General features: G+C 39.8%; 1 protein-coding gene across 2 annotated transcripts in view; it reads right to left on the bottom strand.

The window, feature by feature from the left end:
- LOC108001328 (homeobox protein prospero) overlaps positions 1 to 16,115 on the bottom strand; it is a 188,342-nt gene that overhangs the window by 130,377 nt on the left and 41,850 nt on the right. For both annotated transcript variants that reach the window (XM_062075840.1, XM_062075841.1), the window contains exon 3: positions 6,727 to 6,765. The gene's annotated coding sequence lies outside the window, so the exon portion shown is untranslated. The remainder of the gene's footprint in view (positions 1 to 6,726; positions 6,766 to 16,115) is intronic.

Here is a 16,115-nt window from a genome sequence, read left to right as displayed (position 1 = left end):
CGTGTGCTCGCGCGCACGCTTCGAAGAATGCGACCGAGCGCCGATTGAAGGAGGGCCCGGCTCTCTCTTGACTCTTTGATAGATTGCACGCATGCCGAGCCAACCCTTTACACGCGCGATCCCGCGTTTTCCGGATGGTCAGTGACACGCCTGTTTTGCGATTTCTCCCATTGCCTGTCGAGATATTTCAATTGATTGATATTCGAAATTCCAAAGGTGGTGGTGGCATTTTTGGAACGGGCCAATATTTTGATGATAATTTTAACGAGATAAAATTTGAGTGAGGGTGTAATATACGGTTTGTTGTGAGTTTTTGAGTTTAAGAGTAGATGATATTTAGTAAAAATTTATGCGGAATAGATTCTGGGAGGATAAAAGAACGGGAGGGGAAAAAAAAATAGAAAAAATTATTTTAAAGAATGGTTTAAAAATAAAAGTCAGGTTGGATAAGATATTTGAAAAGCTTTTTATTCGAGTAATATTTGATTTGTTACGATGGAACAGCTGTTATTCGAGATGTCAAATAAAATAGGGGTCATTGGCCTTCTAGCCTCATTTCCGTTTTGGAGGAGAAAGAAGATATAGATGAAACGTGAAGTAAGTGAATAGAGTTTTAAAATATTTGTGCCGTGTTTCATTATTTTTACTCGATTTCAAGATTTTCAAGAAATTGAATTGTATATAAAAATAAGAAATTTTACCTATTTAAGTGAAATATCGTATCGAATTTTTGTATCGTGATTATTTTTCTAATAATAATACCAAGGAATAAGTTATTTCTCTCCAAAAATCGATGAAATCGAATAAAACATGGCACGTAAGAGCAACGATAGAGGAAAATAATTACAATCACACAAGAGAGAGAGAGACAGAGAAAGAGAGAGAATCGCAATTAACGTGTGCGATCGATAATCGGAGCAAGGAAACTCGAGAAAGGACACTGGCGTCGGAAAAATTTTCAATAAAACTAAAAAAAAGGGTGCGGGTAGAGGGAAGGTAGAGTATTGTCATAATAATTTCAACGTATATATTGCTGTTTTTTTGTTGCGCAATAATATTCTATTTTGACGAGTTCGCGTGGTTGGGAACGCGTTTTACTCGAATCCTTTGACGGTGATTGAACGACGACTTTGAAATGGATGTCAACGCGCGCGGAAAAGTCTGGCTCGTCTCTCTCCTCGGATGTGAATGTTCTTTGTAAACAGCAGAAATCACGCACATGCTTTCTGGGCGTGCTGAGGACAAGTAAGTGTGCGTGCATATATCTCCAGAAGCCGCCCAGCACGATAACACCCGTGCCGTATGATAAAGAACAATTTAACGGTCTTGTTAAAGATACGAAATACGCCTACTGCGATAAAAGTGAGTCGCAGGCGTGCTGTCATCGTTGAAACGCAATATCGCAATATTATGTGTCCCGTAAGAGGAATAATTAGATCGATTTTACTTATCCCAGTAATAATTTCACAAGAGAAAATAATAATCATCTAATAATGATTTAAAAGATGATTTAAACGATATTATTTTCTCTTTTTAAGCACCTATCCCTCGTTTGAGATATAAAAATTATAGGGATGATCTTTGAAAGAATCACCGGAGCGAAGCTTGGACCGCGAAGTTATCGATTCGAAATAAATTCGTTCAGATCCGCAATCCGGAAAGAAAGCGAACTTCGAACTTCACATTTCTAGCTAATGAGAGCTGCAATTGCGATAAATTATCCCTATCATCCCCCCCACTTCCTAACGTCGAACTTCCTAAACGTATCGAAGCGTTAAACATCCGTAAGGCGCGCGTGACTCTCCTCGGCGTTGGCAAAGTTCTTCCACGATTTGCACGTTCTCCCTCGCATTTATTTCGTCGATAAAAAGCGCGCTTTCGAAACCATCACGGTCCATGGAATGTCCACCACCACGTTCACGCGCCAACCGTTTCCCGATTCACGAAATAATTAATTATACGAAGGACCGGGTGGAAAAACCGTTTTCCATTAACGAAACGGCAGCTTTGAGACGCGGGCGGGCAAAGTTGGTTGGAGATCGTGATCGATGTACAGGCATCCAACTTTCCAATCAATAGGGCGAGGGTGGACCCTGGTGGCGCGCGCGCGTGCTGCTCGCGAAATTAATTTCGCGAATTGAAAAGGTGACCCTTCAGACGCCAATACAATTAACCGTGAAACCCCGAACTTCATATTTTATACAGAGCGGCGACACCGGGCAAATTGAAAGAGACAATTTTTGCGGCGAGCACAATCGCGGCAAATGGATACCGCGAAAACGCAGCTCGGCCTCGATTCCGGTGAATTGACCGGCGCGGTCCCCCCCGCCCTCCCCCCTCCACACACTCGTCGTCGTCGTCGTGCGCCAGTTGAAACAAAAATCGAGAGAGCTTGCCATTCGCGTATATTTTTTTCCCCCTTTTTTTCTTTTTTCTTTTTTTTTTTTTTGAAAAGGGCACGAAAAGGCGAATATATATATATATATATATATATATATATATGTATCGTGCCATCGTGCGTGGAAGACGCGGGTAAGTTGGTAGTGCGCGTCGTCACACCTGACGTCACACACTCGTTAGGGGGCAGATGGCCCCCCTCTCAACCGTGACGTTCGGCCCTTGGCGGGTACCTGGCGGCGTCTACCCATGGGGCCTTTTTCCTTTCTTCCTCGTCTCTGCCCTACCTCTCCCTGTTCCTCTACCGGCATCGTGGTCCCCTCCACCGGTGGCCCCATAAGGTAAGGCAAAATAAAATAAAACTTCTGTCAAGGGAGCCCCCTTCTCCCTCGCACACACGCGCAGCTGCTCAGGTAGTAGCACGAGCTGCTACTTCCACATTAGAGGACGGAACTGCCGTGGGGTTCGCTGTGTGCCCCATTAAAATTCCGTCTGGCCAGACGCCCGGCTGCTCCCTCGCGTGCAACAACCGGGGCACCGAGGAGTAGGGGAGGAGGGGAGGGGAGGGGAGGGAAGGGGCGAAGGGAGAGAACAAGAAAGAGATTATTAAGGTGACGAACTTTCGATCGATTTGCTCGGATGCCCCCCTTCCCGGTGTGCGTGCCAAGGGAAAGGGAGAGACGGCGCGATATTTTATTTCGGAGGAATGAATCGTGGTCCAGCGCGCTGACTAATCTTGATTTATTCCTTCCATATTCGTGGAAATTGGAGAAATTGGGATCTTCCGTGCGATTGATGAAAAAAATATTATGGCAAAGGTGTACGATATACAATTTATGGAATTTTATTAAGTTTATAAAATAGGATAATATAAATATAAATTTATTTATAGCAACAGAAATGCGTATCGATGAAAAGAGTGTAATGTTATTAAAATTCTGCTGATAAATTTTATAAATAGGAAAGGAAATGATCGTTTGAACGTTTTTGAATATTTGTAGCGAAATAGCATAATATTTTATGGCCGAATTGTCGTGCAAGATTGTCCTAAAACGATTCCCCTTTTCCACGACACAACGCGTGTATATCGTACACGAAAATCGTACACAAAAGATCTCGTTAGAGAAGGATATTATCGCTTTACCATTTCAATCGAACGGTAGCGCCCGTTCCATTCCGTCCATTAACGTGGTCTCGTAAAGCCAAGAAAAATTTGCTGTCCACAATCCCTGTAAAGCCCGTTTCCTTCCACCCAAGAAGAAAGGGATCTGGACTAATTATAAAAGGGGCCTCATAAAAATGTACAAAGGGACGAAAAAACGTGGGCAAAGTGAGACGTTACATTATCCGGCGTGTTCAAAGTGGCTAATGCCTCTTAAACCGTGGCAAAGTGGCCCGTAACGAGGAATACACGACCGTTTTCACGCCTCGGTTGAAAGAGAAGAACTGCGCACCGATTTGTCGTCGCTCGTAAATCCGTCCCGGTAATTTCTCACCAGGAGACATCCGGTCTTCCGGACAAGGCGTTGCGAGGGCGGTTCGTGTGGTAAACATAATGTCCTGACCGTGAAACCTTTTGTCTGTGCGGTGTGTATACCTTCCGCTTTTCCTATACTGGACGAAACTATACGCGTGCCTGCTACATCTTTTCGAGCCCCACACCTGGAAACTTTGCTGCATTGTGCCCTCCTTCCTTCTTTTAACACGAGAAACCCAACTAAATTTGCTTCTTCCTTCTTTCAATACGATAATATTGGCCTAGACAATATGCGCTTGGAACATATGCTTGGAAAATTATCACGAACGAAGAGGAGAAAGTAACTTTTAATTTTCCTCTTCCAAGAAGAATCCAAGGCTATCGTATTTTCACGATTCATCTCGCATAACATCTGCGATTTTTTCTTTCGAGAAAAAGATCCGTGTGCAACACCGTCTCTCGCCTCTCGAACTCTCACGACTCGAGCTTTCCGCTCAAGCGCATCGCGCGCGTGTCCGTCGAAATCGAGCGTGTTCGTGGAATCATGCGAGCGCAACGGGTCTTCGGCTAAAGTGGTTCGAATAAAAAGAGCGATACGGAATCCAACGGTGCCCTCCTCTATCTTTTTCGATTCCACCCTCGCGAGCCTTCCAATTCTTCGCCCTGGCGCGACAGATTGGCCGGCTCTCTTCACCATCTTCCGGCCCCAATTTCTCTAACGGTAGCTTCCCTAACATCATCGAGAAGCACGTGAGAAGCCTCGATACACGGATCGAGCGAGCACAACTGTATCGTCTCTTTTTCATCGCGCACAATGACTTCGGAACATATGTCGAACGAGGAAGTTTCTCTCGTCCGCATCAAGATACGTTATTAACGCGTGCAGGATGAGGGAAACGATTCGTTCGCCTCGTGCGGAGGGCGTTGGAGGCTGGGAGAGGGTAGGAGAGAAGGTGGGGAAGGAGGGATGAAGACAGAGAGGCAGGTGGAAGGAGAGAGAGAGGGCGAAGGAAAATCCATTTTCATGTCGAGACCGGCTCGAGCGGCTAGACACGTGGGTGGAAGGGAAGGTGGGGTAGGTCGAGCCATCTGGGTTCTTTTCCATCCTACACACGACCACCTTGAGGGCCTTTTAAATCCACCAGAGACATGCACCTTGAGACCTGTTTAGGCCAAGAACCCTCGAACGCTTGGCCCTTTAAAGATCCTGACCCTGAAACCAAGACACTGTACCCTTACCCCTGGGCTCCGCCTTAACAACCTGGGAGGGTAGATTCCATTCAACGGTCCGGCTCTCCTCGTTTTTTTAATACGTGTACACGTATTCTTCCGTCCCCTTGATTTCGGATCGTGTTTCTCGTAGATCCATGTAGATTCGTTTGATTTGTATCGGATTCAATGGACTCCTCCGTTTGAAACGAACAACATGTCTCATCTTCCATCTATTATTTACTTGAGATCGTATCGCATCGAATAATTAATTTATTCGATTAATTGAATAATCGTCAAGGAAGAGTTTCATGAAAAATGCAATGATTAGTTTTTTTTTTGTCCACCGCGATTGAATTCTTATTTTATAACGTTCCGTTTAAATAAAATATAATCAAGTTCGAATGCATTCCGGCGTTTCTCAGATTTCACCGATTCGCGCACAATCGAGTCCCTATTAACATTTTACAGAGGCAGGACGAGTAAAAAAAGAGGACAGGATAAAAAAAGAGAAGGAGGAGGAGTGAAGAGCATTTCGTGCAAGCTCTGTTTACCGCGAGGATCAGCGTATCGCGGACGATCCACCGACAAAGCCAAATTAATTTGCAAATCGTTCTCGATCCGTCGAAGGGATCGTCGTTCGCTCCCTAATCGATATACCGAGTGTTCATCGTTGTCTCGTAAGTCTCGAATATCGACTCGGGGCGGCAGAACGAATGCCAGCCAGATCCATCCATCCGGAGAAGAAGTGGTGGAGTTCGAGAAAAAAACGATACGTACACGTGATCTTCGAGTGGGGTATCGGGAGATGAACAAAATTGCAAGTTCAGATGCTGCTACGGCAAGCATTTCTGACCCGTATCTCGCTCGTTTCCCGTCCTATCCCTTCCAACCCCTTCCTTTCCAGTATTCCGCTTACTTTTCTCTTCTTACACAATCCTGTCGCGGGAGGGGTGCATCTCGTAGACCCGGTTACCGTGCTCGTATGCACGCATCTTTCTCCAAACGCGTCCAGTGCAAGAGAGAAGAAGAGGAAGAAGAAGAGGAAGAGGAAGAAAAAGAAAAAGAAAGAAATCGGGAGAGTCAGGTGGTCTTCTCTGGCTAGGGGAGGAGGGACGATGACAATGAGACTTTTATTAGAGAAGGAATCGGCAAGCATGATTATGTACCTTAGAGCGTCCCCACCTTCGTTCACCAGTTCCGCCCCTTCCCCCAATCCTCCTTCGAGCGCCAGCCTCGCCCACCCTCCCGCACGCCGCGTCTAACCACCCTTCTTCCTACTTCGTCTCCGTCACCGAGCTATCGCCACTGACATTGCACGACGACGACGACGACGGCTACGAGACCACGACGGCTACGAGACCACTACGAAGCTGCCACCCCGCCTCGCAGCTGCATTGTCAACCCCTTTCCTCCGTTGCTCCCTGCACTCATGCGTATGCACGCATTGGCGTAGAACGCCGAGAAATCGAAACTATTGGACCATTGTTCGCGAGAAGAGATTCGACGACGGGACGAGATTTAATGATTTCTCGCGAGATTGTAACTATTTGTAACGTAATATAGTTGATTCGAGAGGAGAGGGAGTGAAATTGGGGGAAAGGGGATCTAGAGACGTTGTAGTGAGCGGAATCGGTACTTACGATGAACCGTTGCCGTGGCGATTTGAAAGATGCCGTCCCCTGGAACAGAAGAAAATTGCAAATTTTATTAGATCTTGTTCGTGATTGAAGTGATTCAACAAAAAATTAATTCTAATCTTAGTTTCTTCATTTTCGAATTTACAAATAATATTTGAGAAATCAAATATATATATTTATATATATATATATATGATTCGTATGAAGAGTGTTTCACAGAAGAGAAAAATTGCGAAAAATTATCAATGGCGTTTGGGCAAGCAGAAGAATGGAGAAGAATCGAGTGATGCTTCCTTGGCGCTGTTACTAAATTCGTCGTCCATAGATGAAAACGCGGAGAACCCGTCCTCCACGAAATTTGCATCTCTGCCTCGCCAATGCCGCCCAAGGCGATATTGTCGTCACAATGAAACCGCCCTCCCCCCGATGCTCGCCATCCCACCCCTCGATACACACTCCGACACAGCGATGTCATGTGCGGGTGTCGCACTCGAACTTTTGCCTCGAACCAGATGCGCGAAACTTCGCGAATTCTGATCACGCATACATCACGGCACGGCTAACAAAAAAAATTTTATCAGCCTTTTTTCACTGTATTTTCTTTCTTCTTTTTTTCTACCCTTCTCTTTTTCTATCTCTTTCTTTTTCTCCTCTCTTTTTTTTTTTTTAGTTTTAGTTTTCGAGTTGTCCCTCCGGACACCGGACAACGCTAAAATCCTTTTGAAACAATCGCGTGAGCACCGACCGAAACTTGCGCCGGAGAAAATTTAGATGCAGATGACCGCGCCTCGTCGCTCCAAACTTTTTAATTTCGAATTCTCGCTCCCAACGCGGATTTAGTTCCCGATAGGCTCGAAATAGTTAGCGCGCTAATTTGCATCGTCGCGTCGTAGAGGTGACGTGTATGGTCTTGGTGTTTTTTTCGTTTTCGAAGAGTTGAATCTCTGTTTCGAAAAAAATAAAATCATTTAAGGTATTTCGTATTCAATTTTATATTTATTGTTTATTTATCGATCAATTTTTAATTTATTTGTATATACAAGGAATGTATATACTTTTATATCGAACAAACTTTTATAATATATACATATATTTTTTTTTTATCTTCTACAATCAATAAATTTAATTTACAGAAGATAAAAAAAAAAAGTATAATTTGCGTTTGACTGTTTCCTGAATTGGCTGTTTTCAGTTCTTTTTAAACGACTTGTTAACGATATTTTTTTATTATTAGCCTTTGTTAGGGGTTAAAACATAATAAAAAAAAAAATGTAATCGATAGTGTTTTCACCTTTCAAGAACTCTTTCTATTACCTAGAACCCGAATTGAAATAAATTCCAAATTAATAAAAACAAAACGTGAAAGAAAGAACAACTTTTGTTCGAGAATCGCGAATAATAATAAAACAAATTTCGTAAGAGTCTACAATTTCTCCCCTCCCATCCCTTTCATTTTCTTCGAGCGGAATGTTCTCGCGAAGTTTCTTTCGTGTATCATCAATTCCCCCCCCGAAACAACGAAATTTCACGAAATCAGAATGCGCGTTTTCGACCCTCTATTCACCCTGATAGGATGCATCGAGACAACGGAGGGTTAGGAGGAAGGAAGAAGGGCGAGATTAAGGAGGTCATAGGTGTGAGGCGTAGTTCGACGCCAGTATCTGAGACAGTTTCACCGGGCAAGACTTAACAAATAGGCAAAGTTTTGTCCCGGGGATAGCCTGGTGGATTCTCCGCCGCTCTCCACGACATCCTCTCTCCCTCTCCTCTTTGTTCCCAAGTTTATGATGTATTAGACGTTCCCCTCCCCCAGCGTTCCTTTCCACCGTTTCTGCGCCTAAAGGTTGACCAATTTATATATTGTCGACCGGCCAAACTTCCATCCAAGCGAATTAACGAGGCTGGATGATACGCAAGGATTCGAAACGATCGAGCGAGATTAATTGTGCGCAGAGTAGAAACGCGTCTTTATAAAATTGCGATAGATAGATAATAGAGACACGAATTCTTTAATTCTTCCTTATTATTCTTTCTATTTTAAAAATTTGTTCTATGTTCCTTTGATAAGATCGTAATATTTACAACGATTCGAATACGAATTTTATTATCGTGTAGAATTTCGATTATTATCCTATTCGAAATCGTATTCTTTTTTCGTATTCTTTCATCCATTTACAAGATGAATCCGTGTCGATATTATACTACTCTTGAATATTAACTCAGAATTGAAATTGTGAAAAATCAAACTGAACCAGGAATATAATTGCATCAGAACAACGAAACGAACAACGAAATACTTTCCCGTGAATTTTTCATCTATCGAATAATTAATTTAGATCTTGTATCGATTTAGATTCGGAAATAGAAACTTGTACTACGATATAATTCCCCCCTTTGTAATAATACAACTTCCTCTCGTTAAAAGATCTTCATCTCGATCCATCTTTTTAAATCCATCTCAAATAAGTACATTCCGTTCCATGTTTTCGATCAAAAGTCGCCGAAAATTCATTCATTGGCGCGAGACTCTCCAATAGAGAGATTAAATATTCAAAAAAAAAAAAAAAAAAAAAAGATGGAAAGGAAGAAAAGCGCGTTGAAATTTTTTTCTTCAAAGCGGCGAAACAACATCAAAAGTTTCGTATCCTCCCGTGGAGCGCGCGTTTCGTGGCCGTGGCTACGCAGACTCGTCTGCTGCCCCCAGGATTAATAAACTTTGTCGCGTCTCGGCTTTACCCCGTACGTAACTCCTCCGTACGTGGAAAATCAATACCCGATACACACATACGTATTCCTTCCAGAGGTCCGCTTCTCGCTACTTGTCTCGCGCGCTATCTCACTTTTATCGGGATCTCGTATCTGCCCCCTCATCCTCCACCCTCCCCACCCCCCTTCGTGTTGGCGTGCACGCGGGCGTGGGAAATACGGTATGGGCAGACGACAGAGGCGAACCGTTTACGAGGCGCAAGTAGGTCGTCGTAACGCCCACGCCGTTGTCACTGCACCCTCCCTCCAACGTCGGCGATGTTGGAGGCTCTCCTCGCTTCTCGAGGGGGAGGGGGATGACAGATGGCCCGCTAGACAAAGAACTTGGCCGACTGCCTTTCGTTGCGTAACTCGATAAAAACCACCGCGCCCAAAGTCGATCGTACGCCTCTCTTTCTCTGGCCCCGATCAAGTCAAAGGGACGATGGGGTTGAAAATCAAATAGCGTCGTCTCGATGGAAAATCTCGATCGTTGCCAAGATTGAAATCTCTCTCTTTCTCTCTCTCTCTCTCTCTTTCTATGTGCTCTTCCTCTCTGCCGGGCCTCTTATCTTTCCTCGATTAGAAATTTCCCTCTGTCGAAAGAAGGGTGCGACGATTAGACGATTAGAGAGAGAGAGAGAGAAAGGGAGAAATTCCCTTCCGCTAAACCTCGTTACGATACCCCGGTATTGGATGAAGGAATTAGCCACGGGGATTGCAAAATCGTTCGACTGTTTTCCTGCGGTGTCGTGATTCTTTTTTTTTTTCAGGGGAGTAGATCTCCCGTTTTGGGAGGGGGGAAGGAGAGAGAGAGAAAGAGAGGCGCGTTCATCGGGGGAAATCGGTTTCTAAATACCGTGTAACCGCAATTCGCGCGCGTGCGTTCGAGTTACCCGTCACAAACGATCCCCCCGTTGGTAGTTTGTGTCGTGTTTACCGAGTGTTTGCGTTACACTTTCGCGCAAATACGTGATTTACATTTAATTGTCGCCCGGTGAACTTATAGGGGGAGGTTTCAGCTTTATGGGCAATATAACACTGTCCCGAAGAGTATGGGCATTATTTCACAAGGGGGGGGGGGAGGCAATCGCGTTACACGCGTATCGTGCAAATCAAAAGTTGAATCGTTGTTTTTTGACAATCGTAATTTATCGGGAGAAGGGGGAGGGAAGAATTTTTATCGCATTAGATTGCCTCAGCAAAATTTCAGATCGTAAATTCTTCGAATATTAATATCAAAATGATACGTCGTTGTTTTTGAATATAATTCAGAACGTAATTAAAAATCTATATTATAAAAATTGAGAGAAAACTAGAAAAAAAAAAAAAGAAAACAAACTCTAACTGCGAATTTTCTCCTTCGAGAATGAATAAATAATTTATACCAAAATTCTGTGAGCGACGTGGATAATTTCGTGGAACAATAAATTGTCTCAAAGTCCAGCCTCGATTCGAAGTGATGGGAGATTACGATTCTGCGTCTTCGCATTGTAACAGTGACACGCATGAATGACACGCACACGCGCGCACAGGAAGGGGCGTTACGTCGATGGCTGGCACAATGGGCACGTGGCAGAATCTAATCATCTCGCAAGTCTCAGGGTGAGCTTGTATTTTCTCCTTTTTTTTCTTCTTCTTTTTTAGTTTCTTTTTTCTTTTTCTTTTTTCAAGTTCCCTCATTCAGGATGTTAACTCGCTGGAAATTCATCAATCCGCGCCACTCACTAGAATCAGGCTCTGTTTTCGCGCCACCAAAAACGGTATTTGCCTAAGTGCCTCGAATGAATGAGAGTGTTTGAAACGATTTGCAATTCAACCCCTATAGGTAATTCGCACGATGATGTTCCGATAATGTTCGATATATCTACTTGCGCGTGTGTGTGTGAGTGTGTGCGTGAATGAGTGTGTTTGGGTATGTGTTTTTGATTTTGTATAAATTCGATCTATCGAAATTAATGATTTGATGGCAAAAATAAATATATAAAATAATTTCATTTTTTGAGAAATTTATAATTTCGATGCCAAAATTGTTAACTTTTTAAAAATCTGATTTTTAACCGCGATTTAACTTTTATCGACAATACGTAAAAAATACGTAAAAAAATTTTTTTACGATAAATACGATATAAATAATTTCTAAAAAAAATTTTGTTCGAGGATTTAAGAATTCTAATTTAAAATAATATTCGCGTAATATCGTAATTATTATCGTATTAATTTAAAAAAGAGATTCATTCTTCAAGCTTATCTGATTTCCGTCAATCGTATCGACGTTGTCGAAAACGAAACGTGTACTCATTTTTCCAATCAAGTATACTATATCCTCGACGGATTTATATTATTAAATTTAGTTACGAATATTAGTTTCTAGATACAAAACAAAGTGAAGATTCACTTTTCGACGAGTTTCCTATCTCAAGTCAGCGTTCTTGATACGATTGATTAAACTGGTGTTGCGCGTGCAAGTTGTACATGTGCTTGGAACTATGCTAGAAACACGTGGCCCCTGCCTCAGGAGACGCCCCTTTCATCTAATCGTTCCACCGTTAATGGATTATTTCAATCGAAGAGGGATACGTCCTTCGCAGAACTGTAATTACAAATTATCTATTATTACTTACGATTAATATGTGATCTAATCAAATTTTTAACAATTCAAATAAATACATTGATTTTCTTTGGAATTTAACTTTCTATAGAAAAACTAAATCACTAAAGACTAAGAAGAAATTACCATTCTTAAATTTTTCTAAAACGAATTTTTTATTTTTCTTCAAATTTTTTTCAAAATTTAGAATGATAAAGGATCAAGAAAAATCTAGGAATAAAAGATCGAGAATTATTCTTAAAAAAGTTTGTCTATAGAAAATATTTCGTTATATATTGGTATTTCGTTGTTACTTTATACAATTTTTGGGGATTTTCTTTTTTTTTTTTGGAAGATGAATGATTTATAAGTCGAATAGTTTCCACTCGATCGGGCAAAGAGATGAAAGTAAGGAAGGATAAATCTAGCTATTATCCCTAAGTATCCTGAAACGGGACAGCAAGTTCCTTGTAGGAAGGATGAAGCAACAAGTGGCTTCTTAGCTCGAGCAATCTTAGTTCGATGTTCAACAAGTGTTTTCCGAATGGATGCGTGTCCTGGGAATCTTTCGTGAGAAGTTGAGGAGACTTGTCACGAAATATTTGTACAATTTACGAAATACCATTATTAACGAAACAATTTCTAATTTTCATGTACGTTATATCTTTTCAAAATGAAAATTGAAATTCCAAATTAAATCGAAAACGTATCTCTTTTGAATTTAAATAAAACACACATTTTTTAGCGTTTTAATTCATTGATCAAATCTGTATAAAAACATTGTGTACATTGAATACTATGAATTTCAAATCAATTTTAAAATAATTCACCATAAAAAATGTATGTTTCGTATCGATAAATTTTCATTGCATTAACTCTGAACACTGCAGAAAGACGCAAAAGAGGAAAGGAGGGGGGGAGGGGAGGAGAGGAGAGATAACATCCAGGCAACAACGATAAAGAATAACATTTCTTTATCGTGAAATCCAATATGAACCGATATTCCGATAACTTATACATTTCACTTACGTACACGCTACGCATTTTCCTTTTTAGAATTCACTTCACCTCGAGGAAAATAATAAAGTCAACTCTTTCACCAGAATGAAAAACACTCCTAACTCTTAAAAATTTAATCGTCTCAACTCTTCGTCGTCGAAAAGGATAACAAAGAAAACGCACACACTCACTGCACTCACGAAAAAAAAAAGAAAAGAAAAGAAAAAAAGTAACTTTTCAACGTATCAAAGTTTCTTCTTCTTCTTCTTCTTCTATTAACACGGAACAAAACGATTCTAATCCGTGGAAGGAGAAAGAGAGAAAGAGAGAGAGAGAAAGAAAAAAGGAGGAACGCGACGTGGGAAGGGTCGGTTTCGCGTGCCGTCTCTAAATAATAAAATAAAAACCTCGACCTCCTCCACCTCTCTCCTCCAGATCCTTGGCCAACACGCTCAATCCCGGACAGCAACAAGTTGATATCTTGTTCCCTCGAGGGCGGCACGGGGGGTAGAAGCGACTTGAGCTTTAGTAGGGGGAGAGGTATCGTCGTAAGAAAACGCTTTTCCTTTCTTTTCTATCCACCATCACCCTCGTTCGATGCCTCTTTCCGCTGAAAAGATTCCTTATCCGCACCCTTTAGCCCGGAAAATTCTTCGAGGGAAGTTCTTCGTCCGTGAAAGGGCTAAGAAAACTGGGTGGAGAGTAGAGGATGGGCTTTCTCGGGGCGATGGATGGAAGGAAACGACCAAGATGTTAAAGGGACGACGGTGTTTCCTTAGGGGGGAAACGAAGACGATTCAACCTCTCAACGTCTTGTAACCTGTTGGAGTTACCCCTCTTGTGGGATGAGAGATAGTCGGATTTCCGATTGAATTGCTCGATTTCGATTCCACTTTGCGAATTCAAGACGATACGACGGGAGCTCCTTCTCCGTTGCGAGTTGACACGATAATAACGTTCGAGCTCGAGAATTTATGTTTTGGTAAGGGGATTAGAACGAGAACGAATGGATTATCTATTTCGTCGAAATCGTTTTGTTTTGAATACATAATATATTTCTCGAAATATTACGAATATTTTGGTCGTGATACTTCGTCGGTTTGTATTTCGAATATAAACAAACGAGGTGAATAGAAGGAAAGTAATGTAAATTGTAAAACGAATATAGACTGATATTTAAAGAAATATTAATAACCGAGAATGTTTTATAAATTTAAAAAATGAATAATTTTTTTGTTTTTTTTAAAAAACAAAATATTATATTTTTATATTATATTATATTATATTATAATATTATATATTATAATATATATTATATATTATTTTAAATATGATTTTTTTTATAAAAAAATTCAAGACAACATTAATATCTTCCTTATATTATATTATATTACATTATATTATATTATATTACATTATATTATAATATTACATATTATTTTACAATATATGATTTTTTTATAAAAATTCAAGACAACATTAATATCTTTCTTATATTATATTATATTATATTATAATATTATATTATAATATATAATATAAATTATTTTACAAAATATGATTTTTTTATAAAAATTCAAGACATTAATATCTTTCTTATATTATATTATATTATATTATAATATTATATTATATATTATTTTAAATATGATTTTTTTATAAAAAATTCAAGACAACATTAATATCTTCCTTATATTATATTATATTACATTATATTATATTATATTACATTATAATATTACATATTATTTTACAAAATATGATTTTTTTATAAAAAAATTCAAGACATTAATATCTTTCTTATATTATATTATATTATATTATATTATAATATTATATATTATAATATATATTATATATTATTTTACAAAATATGATTTTTTTATAAAAATTCAAGACAACATTAATATCTTTCTTATATTATATTATATTATATTATAATATTATATATTATAATATATATTATATATTATTTTACAAAATATGATTTTTATAAAAAAATTCAAGACATTAATATCTTTCTTATATTATATTATATTATATTATAATATTATATTATATATTATTTTAAATATGATTTTTTTTTTATATAAAAAAATTCAAGACAACATTAATATTTTTCTTCGATTTTCTATTGAAAAATATAACATTATTTTTTAAAAAGTTGAAACCAAAAAATAAAAAACAAAATTAAAAACGATATATATTATCGAAATAAAAAAATATCGATACAAAGATTTAATGTACTATATGAAAAAATAAATTTTTAAATATTTTTATAAAAATTCATACCGATACAACACTTAAATTAATTACGAAAATAATAAAATAAACGGCCAATATTTCTTTCTAATAAAATAAATCTTTAAAGAAATGTATCAAGATTAAAATCTTCGATGCATTATTTTCTCACGGCAAGTTTATTGGTTCATTGTCCATGGTGATGGTTAACAAGGCGAGAAAATCAACGACAAAAGGGATTCGTAATTAGCAGACGCTTCCCGTAGGCTAAGAAAGTCGGGTAGAAAGCAAGGGGATGAGCGTTTCTTAGGGGAGGCTACGCTCTAAGAAAAACGAAACGGCCGATGTCTTGTAACCTGTTGAAGCAACCCCTCAGGAGATAAAGTGCTTTCTTGGCGCTTGGAAGAAGGGGATGGAAGTTTAGTGGGGCTGTTCGGCAAGAATCTTGAGATACTTGGGATAAAATCTATAGAGCGACATAGATAGAACGGCGAGTTAAAAGGTGCGAAAAGGAAGGGAATCTTTCCGGGCGGAAAGACGCGACACGGCGAATCAACGAGAGAACGAGAGAGAGAAATAGAAAGAGAGAGAAAGAGAGGAACGAGAGTCAGAGGAGCCAAGAGCTCTTTGAAGAAGTGACACCTTTGTTTTCCCAGAGGGCGCTCGAACGTGGCGTGAAGGGTTACTAGTCTCGAGGAAAATTGGCGTTACGAGGAAATTACGTGGAAACGAAGATAAAACTCTTCGCAGCTATTCCTCCGCACAAATGATTATTCCAGTTTATTTTCCCTTCTTTCAACAGATATCTTGTTTCTTA

This window comes from Apis cerana, linkage group LG5 (assembly GCF_029169275.1).
Source record: "Apis cerana isolate GH-2021 linkage group LG5, AcerK_1.0, whole genome shotgun sequence".
Classification (NCBI taxonomy): domain Eukaryota; kingdom Metazoa; phylum Arthropoda; class Insecta; order Hymenoptera; family Apidae; genus Apis; species Apis cerana.
This window is presented reverse-complemented; position numbering and strand designations above follow the sequence as displayed.